This window comes from Lepidochelys olivacea (genome assembly GCF_965140295.1).
Source record: "Lepidochelys olivacea isolate rLepOli2 genome assembly, chromosome: 3".
Classification (NCBI taxonomy): Eukaryota; Metazoa; Chordata; order Testudines; family Cheloniidae; genus Lepidochelys; species Lepidochelys olivacea.
This window is the reverse complement of record NC_140413.1, coordinates 161,310,051-161,327,252: the sequence shown is the minus strand read 5'-3', so window position 1 is coordinate 161,327,252 and position 17,202 is coordinate 161,310,051. Positions and strand designations below refer to the sequence as shown.

The 17,202-nt window shown below is 46.5% G+C and overlaps 1 long non-coding RNA gene across 1 annotated transcript; it reads right to left on the bottom strand.

Moving 5' to 3' along the window:
• Positions 1-1,089: 1,089 nt before the first annotated feature.
• Positions 1,090-8,134, bottom strand: LOC311518833. The gene is made up of 3 exons (XR_014711132.1): positions 8,080-8,134; positions 2,374-2,756; positions 1,090-1,446 (listed from the first exon to the last, which is right to left on the bottom strand). It is a non-coding gene; the product is annotated as an uncharacterized lncRNA (long non-coding RNA).
• Positions 8,135-17,202: the final 9,068 nt, after the last annotated feature.

The window sequence follows — 17,202 nt, the reverse complement described above, 5'->3', positions numbered from 1 at the left end:
TGGTCAACTTTCCCACTCCAAACTGGTTAGCGACCGATCAGTAGTAGTCTGGAGTAGCCAGCTTCCACAGTGCAATTGCCACATGCTTCTCCAGTGACAGGGCAGCTCTCATTCTCATGTCCTTACGCTGCAGGGCTGGAGCGAGTTCACCTCACAGTCCCATGAATGTGGCTTTCCTCATGCAAAAGTTCTGCAGCCACTGCTCATCATCCCAGACATGCATCATGATGTGATCTCACCACTCAGTGCTTGTTTCCAGACAGACAAACACAAGCTCAGCACACAGCAAGTAACCCCCAAACACAAACATACACTACAGACAGCCATTTACCAAGGGTCCCGTATTTGTTCCTCCTTCACCTGGAGAACTCGCTCTCGAAACTCCCTGTTAGCGGTCCCTGTATGCAAGGAGTAGAAAGGAGCAGTTCAGCTATAGGCTGAGCAAGTGCAGAATGGTGGTAGAATATGCCTTTGGATGTTTAAAAGCTCGCTGGCGCTGTTTGCTGACTAGGTTAGACCTCAACGCAACCAACATTCCCATTGTTATTGCTGCTTGCTGAGTGCTCCATAATATCTGTGAGAGTACGGGGGAGAAGTTTATGGTGGGGTGGGAGATTGAGACAAATCGCCTGGTGGCTGATTTTGAGCAGCCAGACACCAGGGCCATTAGAAGAGCACAGCTAGGCGCACTGTGCATCAGAGAGGCTTTGAAAACCAGTTTCATGACTGGCCAGGCTACGGTGTGACAGTTGTGTGTGTTTCTCCTTGCTGCAAACCCACCCCCTTTGTTGATTTAAATTCCCTTGTAAGCCAAACACCCTCCCCCCTTTGATCGCAGCTGGCAAAGGAAAAAAAGCAATTATTGTCTTGAAACCATGCATTCTTTCTTTGTTAATTAAAAAAAAAAGAGATAACTGACAAGGTAGCCCTGGTGGGGTGGGGTGTGGGAGGAGGGAAGGACAAGGCCACATTGCTTATTGTAGCCACACTACAAATCAAAACTGTTTGAATGACAGCCTTCTGTTATTTGGGCCATCCTCTGGAGTGGAGTGGCTGGGTACCCGGAGCCTCCCCGCCCCACGTTCTTGATTGAGCATCTGGGTGAGGAGGATATGGAACTTGGGGAGGAGGACAGGCGGTTAAATAATGGATGCAGCGGGGGGCTGTGCTCTTGTTGGCTTTCCTGTAGCTCCAACAGATGCTTCATCATGTCCGTTTTCTCCCCCATCAGCCTCAGCATCGCTTCCTGCCTCTGCTCTTCGCGCTCACTTAATGCTTTCCTGGCCTCTGCCACTGAATGTCTCCATGCATTAACCTGTGCCCTGTCAGTGTGGGAGGACTGCAAAAGCTCGGATAACATGTCATCACGAGTGCGTTTTTTTCGCCTTCTAATCTGCGATAACCTCAGGGACGGAGATGATAGGGGGAGCATAGAAACATTTGCACCTGGGGGGAGATAAAAAGGGAGAGTAAAATTTAAGATGATACATTTCTGAGAACAAAAGGGAGACTCTTTCACAATGAATCAAGCAATTCACAGCAGACAGCACATGTGCTTTAGGTACAAGGTCGCATTTTGCCTTTTATATTGAGCGCGTGTCGGTATGGTGACACATCACAAATGGCTGGGCAACAGAATTCGGTTTCCAGGCAGCCATGGTAAGCCTTTTGGTATGTGGTGTTGGCTTCTTACGCCTTCATAACAGGTGGGAATGGTTTCAAACTGCAGCACCATCCTTTCCCAAAGCAAGCAATGCCGGCTGGGTTTCACATTTAAAAGGAGGGGCTGCGGTTTTTGGGTGGATGTGCAGCACACACCTCCCCCCACACCACCGCATGGCTATTCTCTGGGATGATCCCTTCACCCCTCCTCCTGCCACGTGGCTATTCTCCGAGATGATCCCTTTTAGCCAAGTGCAAACAATCCAGCATGAACAGGGTCATGTTCCCTTACAAAAATTCCCCTATTTCAACCAGGTGACCATGAACAATATCATTCTCCTGAGGCTAACACTGAAACGTAAAGACCAAATGTTGCTTGAATGCAACCAAAACCCAGGACCATTTGCTGCCATGCTTTGTGCTGCAGTGATTCCAGACTACTTGCTACTGGCTTGGCATGGTAAAGTGTCCTACCATGGAGGATGAAATAAGGCAGCCCTCCCCAGAAACCTTCTGCAAAGGCTTTCAGAGTACCTCCAGGAGAGCTTCATGGAGATGTCCCTGGAGGATTCTCGCTCCATCCCCAGACACGTTAACAGACTTTTCCAGTAGCTGTACTGGCCACAAATGCATCCCAATTCTTCAGGGCAAATCAAACATTAAACACTATTGCTTTTAAACCCTGTACTGTAGTTACAAATGTGCACTCACCAGAGCTGCCTTCTCCGGCTTCAGGGTCGGGGATCCCACCTTGGGAGGGTATTGGCTCCAGGGTGATGAAAAGGTCCTGGCTGCCGGGGAGAACGGATTCACTGCTTGCCTGCTGTGCATTCTCCTCCTCCTCCTCTTCCTCATCCACAAAATCCTCCTCCCTGTTGCGTGAGACTCCCTCCTTGCAGGTGTCCACGAACAGTGGTGGGGTAGTGGTAGGGCCCCCCCCAGAATGCCATGCAGCTGATCATAGAAGCAGCGTGTATGGGGCTCTGACCCGGAGCGACCGTTTGCCTCCTCTGTCTTTTGGAAGCTTGCCTGAGCTCCTTGACTTTCACGTGGTACTGCTGTGTGTCCCTGTTGTAGCCTCTCTCCACCATGCCCTGTGCAATTTTGAATATGTATAATATATATAATATTAGTATATGAATATATACTATTCATATATATTAGCATGTCTTCTTTTTGATCAGAGTTCGGCCTGCACAGATTCTTCTCCCCATACAGCAATCAGATCCAGTGTCTCCCTTTTGGTCCATGCTGGAGCTTGTTTGCGATTGTGCGGGGACTACATGGTCACCTGTGCTGATGAGCTCACCATGCTGACCAAACAGGAAATGAAATTCAAAATTTCCCGGGGCTTTTCCTGTGTACCTGACTAGTGCATTGGAGTTCAAAGTGCTGTCCAGAGCAGTCACATTGGAGCACTCTGGGATAGCTTCCGGAGGCCAATACCGTCCAATTGCGTCTGCATTACCCCAAATTTGACCCAGCAAGGTCAATTTTAGTGCTACTCCCCTCACCAGGGAGGAATACAGAAGTCGATTTTAAGAGCCCTTTAGGTCGACGGAACAGGGCTGGTTGTGTAGACTCATTCATTTTAAATTTGACCTAACCACGTAGTGTAGACCAGGGCTAACTAAACCATACAACAAAAACTAAAAGGGCCTAATTTGTAATGCATATGGGAAACAGGATCCCATAGTCCCAGAGGGTCATTCCTTTCTGCTTATTCAAAAAGGGTGTCCGGCAGGATGGAATCAAATTATACATTAATTCTTATAGTACAATTATAAAATCCTGCTCCTATACTAGCCCCTTAAGAATCTGTAGTTTGCTTGTATCATCTCTTAGGGTGACGATCTGCTGTTCATATCCAGTAGTATATTAAGCTTGGATTGTGTTTTTGTTTATTTGTTAGGTAATCTTCTTTGATCTGTTTGCTTATAATCACTTAAAATCTATCTTTTGTAGTTTATAAACTTGTTTTTGCTGTGTCTAAAACCAGTGTATGGGAGTCATAACTTGGGGCAGAAGCTGTTGTGTATTCTTCTCCATATTGAGGGAGGGGATGAATTTCATGAGCTTAAGCTGTGCAGCGCAAGACGGTATAATTTTAGGTTTACACTCCAGAGGGGGTGCGTGCCTGAGTAGCTGGGAAGTTCCCTATCTGGAACTTCCCTATGCAGGGCTGGTCACAGCATCTGCATGTAACTGCAGCTGGATGTGTCCCTACCTGTATGTGGGCTGGGCAGCTCGTCACAGCAGTACACTGGAAAGGGATCCCAGGTTGGTGGGTCAGGGGAGCTTAGTGGTACCCCAGTTCCAGGTGGCACCCTAGGGGGAACCTGTCCCAGGTCCAGGTTGCAAATTTTCAACACTTCCCCTGTGTTCTTGAACATAGTGTTCAGATTCACCATTTATTCTGTTTATCATTGATCTGAATATCCCCATCATTTGGTAAGATCTGCTCCAGATCTGAAATTGGCAGTGTAGTCTTATCTGTAATTATTCTAATGATGATATTTTGACAATGGTATAAGATTCCTAGCAGAAAAGGCCAGATAAAACATGATCCAAGAAAGAGATATCCCCATATTTTCTTCTCAGGACATGGGCATTCTTCACACCACTTGTCAGTTGCTGGCTGTGTGTGTGTTCTGTCTGGGTACTGCACCAGCTCTGTGCAGATAGCTGAGGCAGCAAACCTCAATCAAACTGCCCAAGATGACCCCAGACTCAGGTCAGTGGCGGCAAAGGTGCTCGGCCCGGTTTACTACCGACAAGGCACGGTATTAGTGCCCTATACGTGCATCAGGTACACTTAATACATGTATGCCCATGACAATGGACCCAGCTCAGTGAGTGGCAGGACTTTCCAATCCTCCCCAGGGCGGACAAAGGGTTAAGGCGAGGCATCCCACCATTTACAGATTGAGATAAACAATCTGGGATAAACAACTTATGTATCTCCTAACATGACATATTTGTTACCTCCCCTTGTAACTCTCTCCTGGTGCTTCAGACCAACCATCCCATTTCAGCACCTGTCTTTGTACTTTTTCTCCTCATGTTTCAGGCAAAACATCACTATTCATCACTTCTATCAAATTGTCTGATCCTCTGCTAGGTTGGGGTGTTCTTGTCCTAGCTTGCTGGAATGTGTTTACACATTGTGTTTTAGCAATGTTAGCAATACCAGTGCCAAGTTCATATATCGGACAGTGAACTTGCAGGCAAGCATCTGCTTTATGACAAGGCCTAACTCTTGCTCATAGCATAACTTTTGCCAACTTTGGTTCAGGCCTTAGGTCTTGCACCAGGCCCAGGCTTTCTACTACAGCACTCAGAAACAGCAAGATCTCTTCTAAAAGAAATTCTGTCCTCTCCCCCAACCCCCCAAAATGCAGTCTTTCCAAAACTTGAGCTAGGAGCAGCTAGTGATTAGAGTTTTTATTAGGAAAAAACATTCTAAATACCTTAGAAAACCTGAGGACGGACAGATACAAGGGTGGTGGTTGCAACAGTGAGAGTTATTACTGAAGGCAAAAAGGATGAATTCTGATTTCATTTATATAATGTGTATTCACTGAAGTAAATTGTACTTGGACTTTCAGAAAGCCTTTGACAATCCCTCACCAAAGGTGCTTAAGCAAAGTAAGCGGTCATGGGATAAGAGGAAAGGTCCTCTCATTTATCAATACCTGGTTAAAAGATAGGAAACGAAGTGTAGGAATAAATGGTCAGTTTTCACAGTAGACAGAGGTAAATAGTGAGGTCCCCCAAAGATCTGCACAGGGACCTGTGCTGTTCAACATATTCATAAACTATCAGAAAAATGGGTAAACAGTGAGGAGCTAATGTTTGCAGATGATACAAAAATAGTTAAGTCCAAAGCTGACTGTGAAGAGTTACAAAGAGATCTCACAAAACTGGGTGGCTGGGCAACAAAACGACAGATGCAATTCCGTGTTGATAAATGCAAAGTAATGCACATTGAAAAATGTAATCCCATCTATACATACAAAATGAAGGGGTCTCAATTAGCTGTTACTACTCAAGAAAGATCTTGGAGTCATTATGGATAATTCCTTGAAAAATATCTGCTCAAGGTGCAGGAGCAGTCAAAAAAGCTAAGAGAACGTTAGGACTGTTAGAAAAGGGACAGATAATAAGACAGTAAGTATCACAATGCCACTATATAAATCCATTGTACGCCCCATCTCAAAAAGAGATATATTAGGATTGGAAAAGGTACAGAGACGGGCAACAAAAGTGATTAGGGGTATGGAACAGCTTCCATACAAGGAAAGATTAAAAAGACTGGGACCATTCAGCTTGGAAAAGAGATGAGTAAGGGGGGAATATGATAACTGTCTTTTAAATCATGAATGGTGTGGAGAAAAGGTGTTATTTATCCTTTCCCGTAACACAAGAACCAGGGGTCACCTGATTAACTTAATAGGCAGCAGGTTTAAAACAAACAAAAGAAAAGTACTTCACACATCGCAGAGTCAACCTGTGGAACTTATGGCCAGCAGATGTTGTGGATGCTAAAAGTATAACTGGGTTAAAAAAAGAATTAGGTAAGTTCATGGAGGATAAGTCCACCAATGGCTATTAGCCAAAATGGCTAAGTCTCTAACTGCCAGATGCTGGGATCGATCACTTGATAATTGCACTGTTCTGCTCATTCCTTCTGAAGCATCTGGCATTTGCCACTGTCCGAAGACAGGATGTTGGGCTAGATGGGCCATTGGTCTGACCCAGTATGGCCGTTCATATGAGTTACTCTGGATTTGCATTGTTGTAACTGAGATGAAAATCAGGCCTAAATAATGTGAGGACGGAGATAGGGCCAAATTCTCCTCTCAATTAGCCTGGTTTCACACTGGTGTAACTAATTACTTTAGTGCAGAGATACTTCAAAGCCATCAAGCTGTTCCCTACCCTCTTATTTCCCTCACCTGCACCCCACTCCTTGCTGCTTTGTTTCATGTTTCTTTTTCCTAAATTAAATAGATGGAGTCTCAGCTACTGTAAGCTTTAATATGTAGTGCACATATTTCCTCCCAGGTGGCTGATGCTAGAGCTTTGAAGGGTTTGTGATTCTTAGTTAAGGACTCCATCACTTGCCAAGCAGGTCAGACAGCAGGGTCTACAGGAACTGACTTTTTAAAAATATTCTAGAAAGGTTTAGCAATTGTTTTTAGATGAGCCTAAAATCAAATACCATTTTTCCTTTTCTTTGGAAGTTACTGGGCTTAAGTTGTTTAACATCTCTGTTCTTTAACCTCCCCCTCACTTCCCCGATTAATACTTTTAATTTCAGGAGACAATTACGATTCAGAAGGATTATTGGAAACCCCTTCTCTTCCAAGGGGTGATATGCACCTCTCAATTCTTGTCGAGTCAAAGAAAGATGGAGCCATCCTGAAGTGCAAGACCCCAGAAGAAAGCACAGACCAGAAAAAGAACAGGCTGACAAACTAGCCTTAAGGGAAGCAAGTACCTTTGTGTGGACCATTCCAGAAACATGCTAAACCTGAAAGAGAATAGTAATGAGATCTGTAGAGAGAAATAACATCAGGGGGTATCCATGTTAGTCCATATCCACAAAAACAACAAGGAGTCTGGTGGCACCTTAAAGACTAACAGACTTATTTGGGCATAAGCTTTCATGGGTAAAAAACCCTGCTTCTTCAGATGCATGGAGTGAAAATTACAGATGCAGGCATATATTGACACAAGAAGAGAATGTGTCAGTACCTGCATCTGCAATTTTCACTCCATGCATCTGAAGAAGTGGGTTTTTTACCCATGAAAGCTTATGCCCAAATAAATCTGTTAGTCTTTAAGGTGCCACTGGACTCCTTGTTTTTGCGGGAGAAAGAAACCCTCCCTAAACACAGGGAATTTTGCAAACCCTCTCTTCAAGTCTATCTAGCTTGACTACTGGTACCTGTGATTTCTAAAGAAAAATCAAGCATAACTTCTATGAATCTTGTACATTAAGAAGTTCATCCTAGCTAGGATATGTAGAATGAACCTAAACTTTGTCTCTCAGAAGTTCTGTTCTTCTGATGAAAGTCTAATGCTAGCAATCATATAACTTTGTCTTGTAATCTTGTCAGATTTCACAAATAAGGCCTGATCAAATCTTGATTTAGAGACTGCCAAGAAAAAACAAAACCCCAGGGTATTGCAAAAAGTGGTGTTACCATTCTTATTACTAAGTCCCAATTGAATTAATGTCCACTTTAGTGCTGGATTTGGCAGGGATGGAATGTCTTTCAGTTTAGTTTTACATTTAAGGTCCTGACCACTTGATGTTATTAAAGATCAGCTAGCACATTTCCCATGAGCCAATATTACTCCTGGCCAAATTCCCACTTGGATAATTACAGTCTGCCTATCTACACTTACCATGCAGTTTCAGTTGGACATGCTGTTCTATCGTTATTCACTTGCTATTGCGTTGTTGAAGAACTTCTTCATTCCACTCCAGTGGCAATTCACCAAAACATGCTTTACAGGTTCTGTACAGAGGAAAGACCCTATATACCGGTAAGTTGTAAGAACTGGTTGTTAGCAGTAACAGTTCTAAGTAACTACTGTGTGAAAGGTAGTTGTATGAGCTTTATTTTAATATAAACAATATGTGAACCTAACACCTTTACCAAGTTTGTAACCAGGTTGCATCATGACTGATTTCACATATAGTTCATGACCATATGATATTAACACCTGAATCCTAAGAAGAGTGGGGGCTGTGAAGGATCCCCAAGGTGCAGCCTGGGACTGTGGGACCACTGTGCCCCCTGAACTTTCCCCAGCTTGGGCTGTCTCTCACATTGCCTTGCTAGTGACCAGCAGCAAACCCCTCCAGGTGCTGTGATCACTCAGGACAACAGCATGTGGAGCCCCACACCCAGCTAGATTGCATGAATGCTCCCAGAGCCACTCATGAATCAGGCAGAGAAAGGCACCAGCCAAATCCCCCCAGCTCCCAGCACTGCACCTCAGGAATATACCGTCTTGCACTGTTCGAGACAAGCAATGCAGATTTATTAATAGGTTCACCACTTCATCAATGGAAAGTGGCTATACACCAGCTTTTGCAAAACCCGAGCAGATTTGCCACACACATCATACAAACTTATTGGTAAAGATAAACAGTTAAACAAATTTATTGACTACAAAAGATAGATTTTTAAGTGATAGGCAAAGAGTCAGAGTTAGTTACCAAAAGAAATAAAAAATAAGCATGCAGTCTAAACTCTCATCCCTATTAGACTGGGCAACAACTAGATTAAGCAATTTTTCTCACCCCACTGGATATTGCAGTTCATAGTACACAGATTTCACCCTTGAAATCTGGGCCAGTCCCTTCCGTTCAAGTCTTCAGAGCGTCCTTCTTGCTTGCAGCATAGATGGGTGAAGGAGAAAGGCCCAGCATGTGGGCACTGTGTCTGTTTTATACCCTCGGTCCTGTGTGCTTGGGGAGCACAAGTCTGGGCATGCCTTGGGGCATTTCTGAGACTCCAGGCAAGGTTGAGCAATTCCCCTGGGGTGGCCTCATGCAGGTGACAGGTTTCAGAGTAACAGCCATGTTAGTCTGTATTCGCAAAAAGAAAAGGAGTACTTGTGGCACCTTAGAGACTAACCAATTTATTTGAGCATGAGCTTTCGTGAAGCATCCGATGAAGTGAGCTGTAGCTCACGAAAGCTCATGCTCAAATAAATTGGTTAGTCTCCAAGTACTCCTTTTCTTCATGCAGGTGAGTCATTGCATTGTAGCTCCCTTGCTAGACAATGGCTGTTGATGGGTTGTTTGATACCACGCCTGGGCATTAGTTACTTTCCTTGCTGTTGCCTCTGGGGAGCTAATATCTGGCTGATTCCCCAATTTGCAGCATATTTTAGTGACAACCATACAACACAATTCTCATAACTTCATATGCATTAATGATATACATATATGGGTAAAGAAATGACTTTCAGAAGATCATAGCCTTTCTCCTGATACCTTACAAGGCATGCTTTATATGTAAGATCACAATGATATAAAAATGAGGAATATGGAAGTTACAAGACGCTCCCCCAAGGTACAGTATGTCACACCTCCCCCCTTAGTCAGTGGCTATCTCGAAGGCAGTTTGTGTTATACTTCTTTTGGCATCCAGCCATCAAGGCCATGAGGCGACATGCCTCAGTTTCCCCTTTACACAGCAAACCAGGTTTATTATGGTTTCTCTGCTGTGATAAGCTTTAAGTCTGTTTACAGATATTAACTGAGAAGTAGCGTTAGTATAAGGTTTAACATCAGTATCAAAATTCTTATCCCAATACTTAACATTAATACCAAAATTTTTATCACAGATGGGTGTTTACAAGTATCATACCACACCCTTTGTTCAGAGAGTCTGGTTTGAGGTTGGTTTGTTCATTACCCATGGTGTCCTTTGACTCTCTCCCATGTAATCAATTACTGACTTTTCTTTCCCGCCAGTGTCCCCCTCTGCCAGGTTTCTTACTTTAATCATGTTTCTGGGATTTTGGTACCTCAGGGTCTGATAAGACAGGAGTTTAGGGGGATCCTGCATATAGGCTGGCTCTTTGGGGAGCTGTCTTTCAAGCCCAGGACTGTACATATGCAAAAAATCCAGTTCCTTTTTGAGGTTACTCTGTGTTTTCCCTTCCCAGCACTGAGTTCTTCCCTGCCCCCTAGAGGGCTGTGATCTGTGCTAGGTTTGTTTACCCTTTGATCAGATGCACCTTTTTACAGCAGCTTTCCCATAACCGCTCTCTGTGTCTCACCAGCCTGGGGGAAGACACCCCCTTTTCTGCCAGTTGGGTCATTTGCATTCTCACAAACCACCACCTGGCAATTTCCTGGTCTCAACTCCTCTGCTATCACAGGCATCGGAGCTGCACTGCTGGCAGCTAACAGCTGGGACAATTCTCTCCCTGACAGGCACTACACCCCTCATCCCTTGCCTGATGTGGTGTTGCCTCCGGATACAGTGCAGGAGCTGGGCTCAACCACACCCACACCTGGAAGCATGTGGCTTCCCCCTGTTGTAGAGGAATCAAAAAGGCTCTCCCCCATTCCCTCAGCAGTTTGAAACCTTATCCTTTCACTCGGAGGTCCCAGCATAAGACTCCCTCCCGCTGCAGGCAAATACTTTAACCTGAGCTACACAAAATAAAATCATTACCAAAAAACAGGGACACTTCCTAGTTGACAATTACCCCCCCCCCCAGTCAAAACACTTTCCAAACTTTCCCACACCACATGGATTTAGCTAGTGGTTCGAGAAATCCGCTTTTGCCCACCCCCACAATCTCGGCCATTTGGCCAGGTAATATACTAGCCTTTGGGACCACGCTCTTCTTAACCAGAGAAATCCGGGGCCCTGTATCCTTCTGCCCCAAGTACTCCCTGCCATTAATTCTGACAACCTTAACGTGCGCCATATCTGGTTCTGCAGAGGCTAATCTCACAAAACCAGTATGATAGGTTTCAATTGCTTGAGGGGGGTGGGGGGTTCTGTGTTGAGGACAGCAGAACTAACATGAGCTATTCATTGCCTGCTTCCTCTGAGCACAGGGCATTTATTCCTCAGATGATCAGTGAATTACACTGATTGCACATTTTGGGCTCTTCTGCTTTTACAGGAGATTTGGGATGAGGGTTAGAGGAATGATTTGGGAGAGGTGAGTACCCAGCATCCCAGCCACCCTCTTTGTTGCTAGGAATAAAATGGGATCTTCCCATCTCACCAGCTTTAAACACCTCTTTCAGTGGTTTGTTTTCAATAGATGGCTGGGTCTGTTCAAAGGCAACAGCTAGAGATGCCATCTCATCCACAGACTTTACATCTTTGTCCCATAGATACTGCTTTACATCCACCTTACATATACCTAGGAAATGCTCTTGAGCAGCAAGATACAAGCTTTGAGGGAATGTTGGAACACGTTTGCCCCTCACCCATTTTCCCATCCATTCTTTTATTTTGTTCACATATTCCCCATTACTCCATACCAATATCCCTCTTAAGGTCCCTAAAATTTAACTCTGTGTTTCAGGTGTAATCTGAAACCTTTGTAAAACTGTTTTTGAATTTACAGTAGTCTAAAGCATCCTCAATAGGCATTTCACTGAATACACTCAGAGCTTTACCAGGGATTTCGTGCACTGCATACAACCTTTCAAAGGTGACCAGATATTCAGCAATATCATCTGCCTCATTGTATGCAGGACATAAATGGTCCCAACTGTGGATTTTTGGCATGATGGAAATCGCTGGGGTTGGTGGATTCTCGTTCTGCTTCTCTAGCAGATTCAGTTGGTGTTTTTGCTTTCTTTCTTTCCGCTTCTCGTTTATCTCCCGTTATTTCAGTTCCAATGGTCTCTGGTGCTCTCTCTCTTTCTGCAACCTGCAGTCTAAAAAGCTCCAACTTTGAATGACTTCACTGCTTTCAGTCATTTTCCTGCTTTTCTGCCTACTTCCCTTTCCCAAAATAAGCAAACAGAAAACAACAAACTGGTAGCCTCCTCCTGATTGTCCTTAGCCACCACACTTAAAATCTTTATAGCAGTGTATGAAACGCAAATCTTGTTCAATACAAGCAGCTGTGTATTTCACCCTGCTTGCTGCACCACTGAGATGGGATCCTGGGGTGCAGACTGTGACTGTGGGACTGTTGTGCCTCCTTAACTCTCCCCAGCCTGGGCTGTCTCACACAACACCGGATACCTTACAAGGCATGCTTTATATGCAAGATCACAATTATATAAAAATGAGGAATATGGGGGTTGTTCGAGTGATTGTTCATGTCCATTCCATATTAGGAGTGTGTGCTCGCCCCATGCACTGGTGCCGGATGTTTTTCCCTTAGCAGTATCTGTAAGGGACCAGCTCTGGTGCCCTCTGGAGTGGCGCCCACCTGGTGTGGTATAAAGGGCGCCACCAGCTCCCCCCACCCTCAGTTCCTTTTTGCCACCAGTGACGGTGCTGCAACTTCTGCTTCGCCTAGCTTGTGCTTAGTTCACGGTCTCATGAACATTTCTTTGTAAAATAGTTGTATATAGTTTAGTATTTACCCTTAGTATTAGTTCTAGTTAGTTGGCCCCGGATGGGACTCAGCCTAGGGATGGGGCATGCCCCGATCGCCAGGCTTTGAAACCATGCGATCGTTGTAAGCAGCCTATGCCCATCAGCAACCCACACGTTAGCAATTTAAGGGGTCTAGGAGAAGGACACGTAAGCGACAAGTTTCGCATCTGCAAGTCGTTCAAACCCAGAACGAAAAACGAGAGACATCCATCTCAGGGCACTCCTGATGGAGTGGGCGCTGATCCCAGGACCAGAGCAAAGGTCTGACTCGGCCCCGAGCACCACAGTATCAGTATGGAGCGCCCCGCCGGTGCTGTTTACGAGCCGGCACTGATTCTCTCTCCCCCCCCTGCTCCCCGTCCAAGAAGCCCAAGAGATAGACGAGGGGAAGATCTTCCACTTCCCGTAAGGGAAAGGAGGGGCCAGAGGAGAGCCAAGATCCGCGCTGGGTTGCTCGACACCTCCGTCAGGGAGTTGGGCCCCAGCTCATGTTGAGCAGTCAAGCCCCTCCCTTACTATGCCTGCCCCAGCGGACAGCGACAAGGGGCTCTGTCAACTCAAAGTCCCGTCGATGCCCAAGGCCCTGCAAGAAGTGCAGGAGATCCTGATGGTGAACCTGCCTTGGGACCATTCTGAGTGTCCCTGCCTCAGCAGCACCACTCCCCATTGCGGGGGACATCCCGCTAGCGCTTGCCTACATGGAGCCGTCAAGCCTCGGACTTTGGGAGGCAGACTCAGAGAAGCCCTCTTCGGACTCCAGACCCTGGGCACCGACAGCGGGATTCAAGGTGGCGCAGACCTGCAGAGGCATGCGTCCCTGGTATGAGCATCGAGACCGACCCATCGGGTCTCCAATGTCTCAGCACCAGTCGTGCAACTAATCGACAAAATGGGGTCACCAGTCACTCGCCCCCCTGCACCCATCACCAACACATGAATCCCCTCGATCAGGGAGATTCTATCGACAACCAGCCTGCTCCGACTCCTGGTCCCGCTCTAGGGGATACAGGTCAAGCAGCATGAGGTGTAGATCGCCAGTCTACCAACGCAGATCGGCCCAACGCTGAAGATCCCCAGGGTCCCACAGGAGGAACTCGTTCCAGACAGGTCGGCATCGAAGCACAGCGACTGGCACTGCAGTGAGGCGTCTGTTCCACTTACGACTCCGGTGCGGATCAGGAGTCCCTGGTAGCAGGATAGGCCCCATCAACCTCATCGGCGCTGCAACTGACCCCATGGCCTCCAGGCCAATAGTAGGCAGCGTAGTACCCTGGAATCCATGGGAGTTTACCCAGCCTTCCCAGGCTGCCCGATCAGTGGCGGGGACCTCAGATAGGCCATCAGCTGCACATCCCCCCCCTTCTGCCAGAGGTGGAGGTCCCAGAGGGGAAGACCCCCCAGGCCCATGTGGACCTAGGGGAGCAGCCAGTTGGACCATCAGGGGAAGTGGTGGAACCCTTGGTGCTGGTTTCATCCTCATCATCGCCAGACAAAGCGATTATGGGTCCCCCTCACCCAGTTCTGCAAGATGACGCCAAGGCTCATCAGGAGTTTTGAAGAGGGTCGCCTCTAACCTAGGACTCCAGGCAAAGGAACTTGAGAATCCATCAGATACACTGTTTGACATCCTTTGCTTCATGGCACCTGTTAGGGTGGCTTTACCCCTACGTGAGGGTGTATCGAAAGTAATTAATGCCCTATGGCAAGCCCCCTCCTCCCTGCCACCCATCTCAAAAAGGGCTGAGAGCAAATATTTTGTGCCAGCTAAAGGCCATGAGTATCTCTATACTCACCCGGCCCCAAACTCCCTCGTAGTGGAGGCCGTTAACCAGAGGGAGAGGCAGGGTCAACCTGGGGCTATGCCCAAGAATAAATACTCTAAGAGACTGGATCTGTTTGGGCGAAAAATGTATTAGTCTTCCAGCCTTCATTTGAGAGTGGCCAACCACCAAGCCCTCCTTGGCTGCTATGACTACAATATGTGGCAGTCTATGGCCAAATTTGAGGTCTTGCTACCTGAAGGGTCCAAGCAAGAGTCCTTCCTGGCGCACATCCCTATCCAGGACATCTGTAGAGCTGCAACATGGTCCTCGATTCACAAGCTTTCCTCTCATTATGCCATCACCCAACAGGCCAGAGACAGACACTGGGTTCAGCAGGGCTGTGTTGCAATCTACACATCCGTGAACTCCTACCCACCTCCAGGTGCACTGGTTTTGAGTCACCTAATATGGAATGGACGTGAACAAGTATTCCAAGAACAGAGTGTTACTGTTTCCGTAACTGGTGTTCTTCAAGATGTGTGGCTCATGTCCATTCCACAAACCGCCCGCCTTCCTCACTGTCAGAGTTTCCGGCAAGAAGGAACTGAGGGTGGGGGGAGCCAGCGCCACTCCAGAGGGCACCAGAGCTGGTCCCTTACAGATACTGCTTAGAGAAAAACTTCCAGCACCGGTGCATGTGGCGAGCACACACACCTAATATGAAATGGACATGAGCAACACATCTCAAAGAACACCAGTTACAGAAAAGGTAACTGTCTTTTACAAGACACTCCCACAACGTATTGTATGTAACAGGGTGTTCCATGTTCAGTCTTGCCCATGAACAGGACTGCAAACAAGTTCTATAAGGTTTCTTCTGCAGAGTGGAGAAATCTTACACAGTCCTATGTCCTTTGTTTCTCCAAAGATGTCGTCTCCAAGAGCACAGCATCACATGAAAAAATATCCACAATCCTCTGTCTATAGCACCGGCCACTGAAGGAATATGGAAAGACTTTCCCAGTCTCTATTGATGCAACCATGCAGTGTAGTATGGTGGGTGTGGATGAGTCAACAACATACAGACAGATGCCCTAGGAAAATGATGTTTGGATATGCTGAACTTTAGTGGTTTTTACACTAAATACATAGCAACCATGTTCAGTGCGACCAGATTCTGATATGCTACAGTTCAACACATGGTCCACAGTGGCAAACAGTTATTGATTTTCCATGTTCCTGACTCTGATTCAATTTTCTAAATGCTTCACAGAGTCTGCTACCAAGCCAACCTTCATAGCTTTTGTCTAGATGAGTGTGTTCTGCAATGTACTGTAAGTAGGTTTGGAAGGACCAGATTTTTATTGGTAAATGTCTGTAAAAGTCATACACACAATTCGATGAGAAAATATTTCCATAGATAACTAAGTGTACAATTTAGTCACAGAGGTCACAGATTCCGTGACTTTACTGGACCTCTGGTGACTTCTTCCACTTCAGCTGTCACCAACTGAAACCAGGGCTGGAGGCGGGAATGAGCACCCCTGCCCTACAACTGGGCTTGGATGGCTGGAACCAGGACCCTGCAGTCACTGCCCTGCCGTTTGAGGGTGGAGAGGGGATGGACACACACTACAGCAGGGCTGTGTGACCCTGTCCAGCAGCTGCGGCCAACTCTAGAGTGGGGGCTGTGTGCACCCCCGCTGGCTCCAGCCAGAGCTTGGCAGGGGCTACAGCAAGGGCCACAAACCCCTGTCCTGCAGCTGCGGCCAGCTCCGGAGCAGGGACGGCACGCCGCCCATGGCTGTGCCCCAGCCCTACGACTTCAGCTGAGGTCTGGAGCGTGGACCGTGCACCCCCACCCAGTGGCTGCAGCAGGGGCCATGTGCCCCCCTTGCGGCTTCCCAAGGCTGCGGCTGTGAGGTGGCAGGGGCTGCAGCCGGGGCCGTATACCCCTGTTCTGCAACTGCGGCCAGCTCCAGAGTGGGGGGGGACATGAGCCCCCCCGTGGCTGTGCCCCCCACTGGAGCCACGGCTGTGCCCCCACCATGGTGGGGGGGCTCAGCCTGTCAGTCCTCCCTTCCCCCATGAGACTTCACTCCTCCCTGCTGCCCCCCTGGTTATTTTTAGTAAAGTCACGGACAGGTCACGGGCTCTGTGAATTTTTGTTTATTGCCTGTGACCTGTTCGTGACTTTTACTAAAAATAACTGACAAAATCTTAGCCTTAATGATAACAGAAACTTATAAATGGGCAAAGTAAGAAAAATGCTGCTTGAAAACCTATTGGAGTTTGATTTATGGTTATTTATTTTGTATATTTTGACTATTTGTATTTTCATGGTTATAAAGCTTTAACTTTTTAAATCTGTTTTTAATCATTAAATAATCACTGTCTGACCTGCCTCCTATTGTCCAACCCCCCCATCCCCACAAATTTCCTGCAACTGTGAAAATTTAAATAGAAAAAAATGCTTAAAAATAGATATTGGCCAGTGACGTTACTTAAATATATATACATCAAATTCTGCCAAGTCTAACCATAAGCCACTATTAAGACTATGTACTCCACACACTTTTTTCACAGTAATTGATTTCACAGATTTCTCAGCATAGAAGATAATTCCTAGATGGAGTCAACTAGCAACATGTCTTGCTTACTTG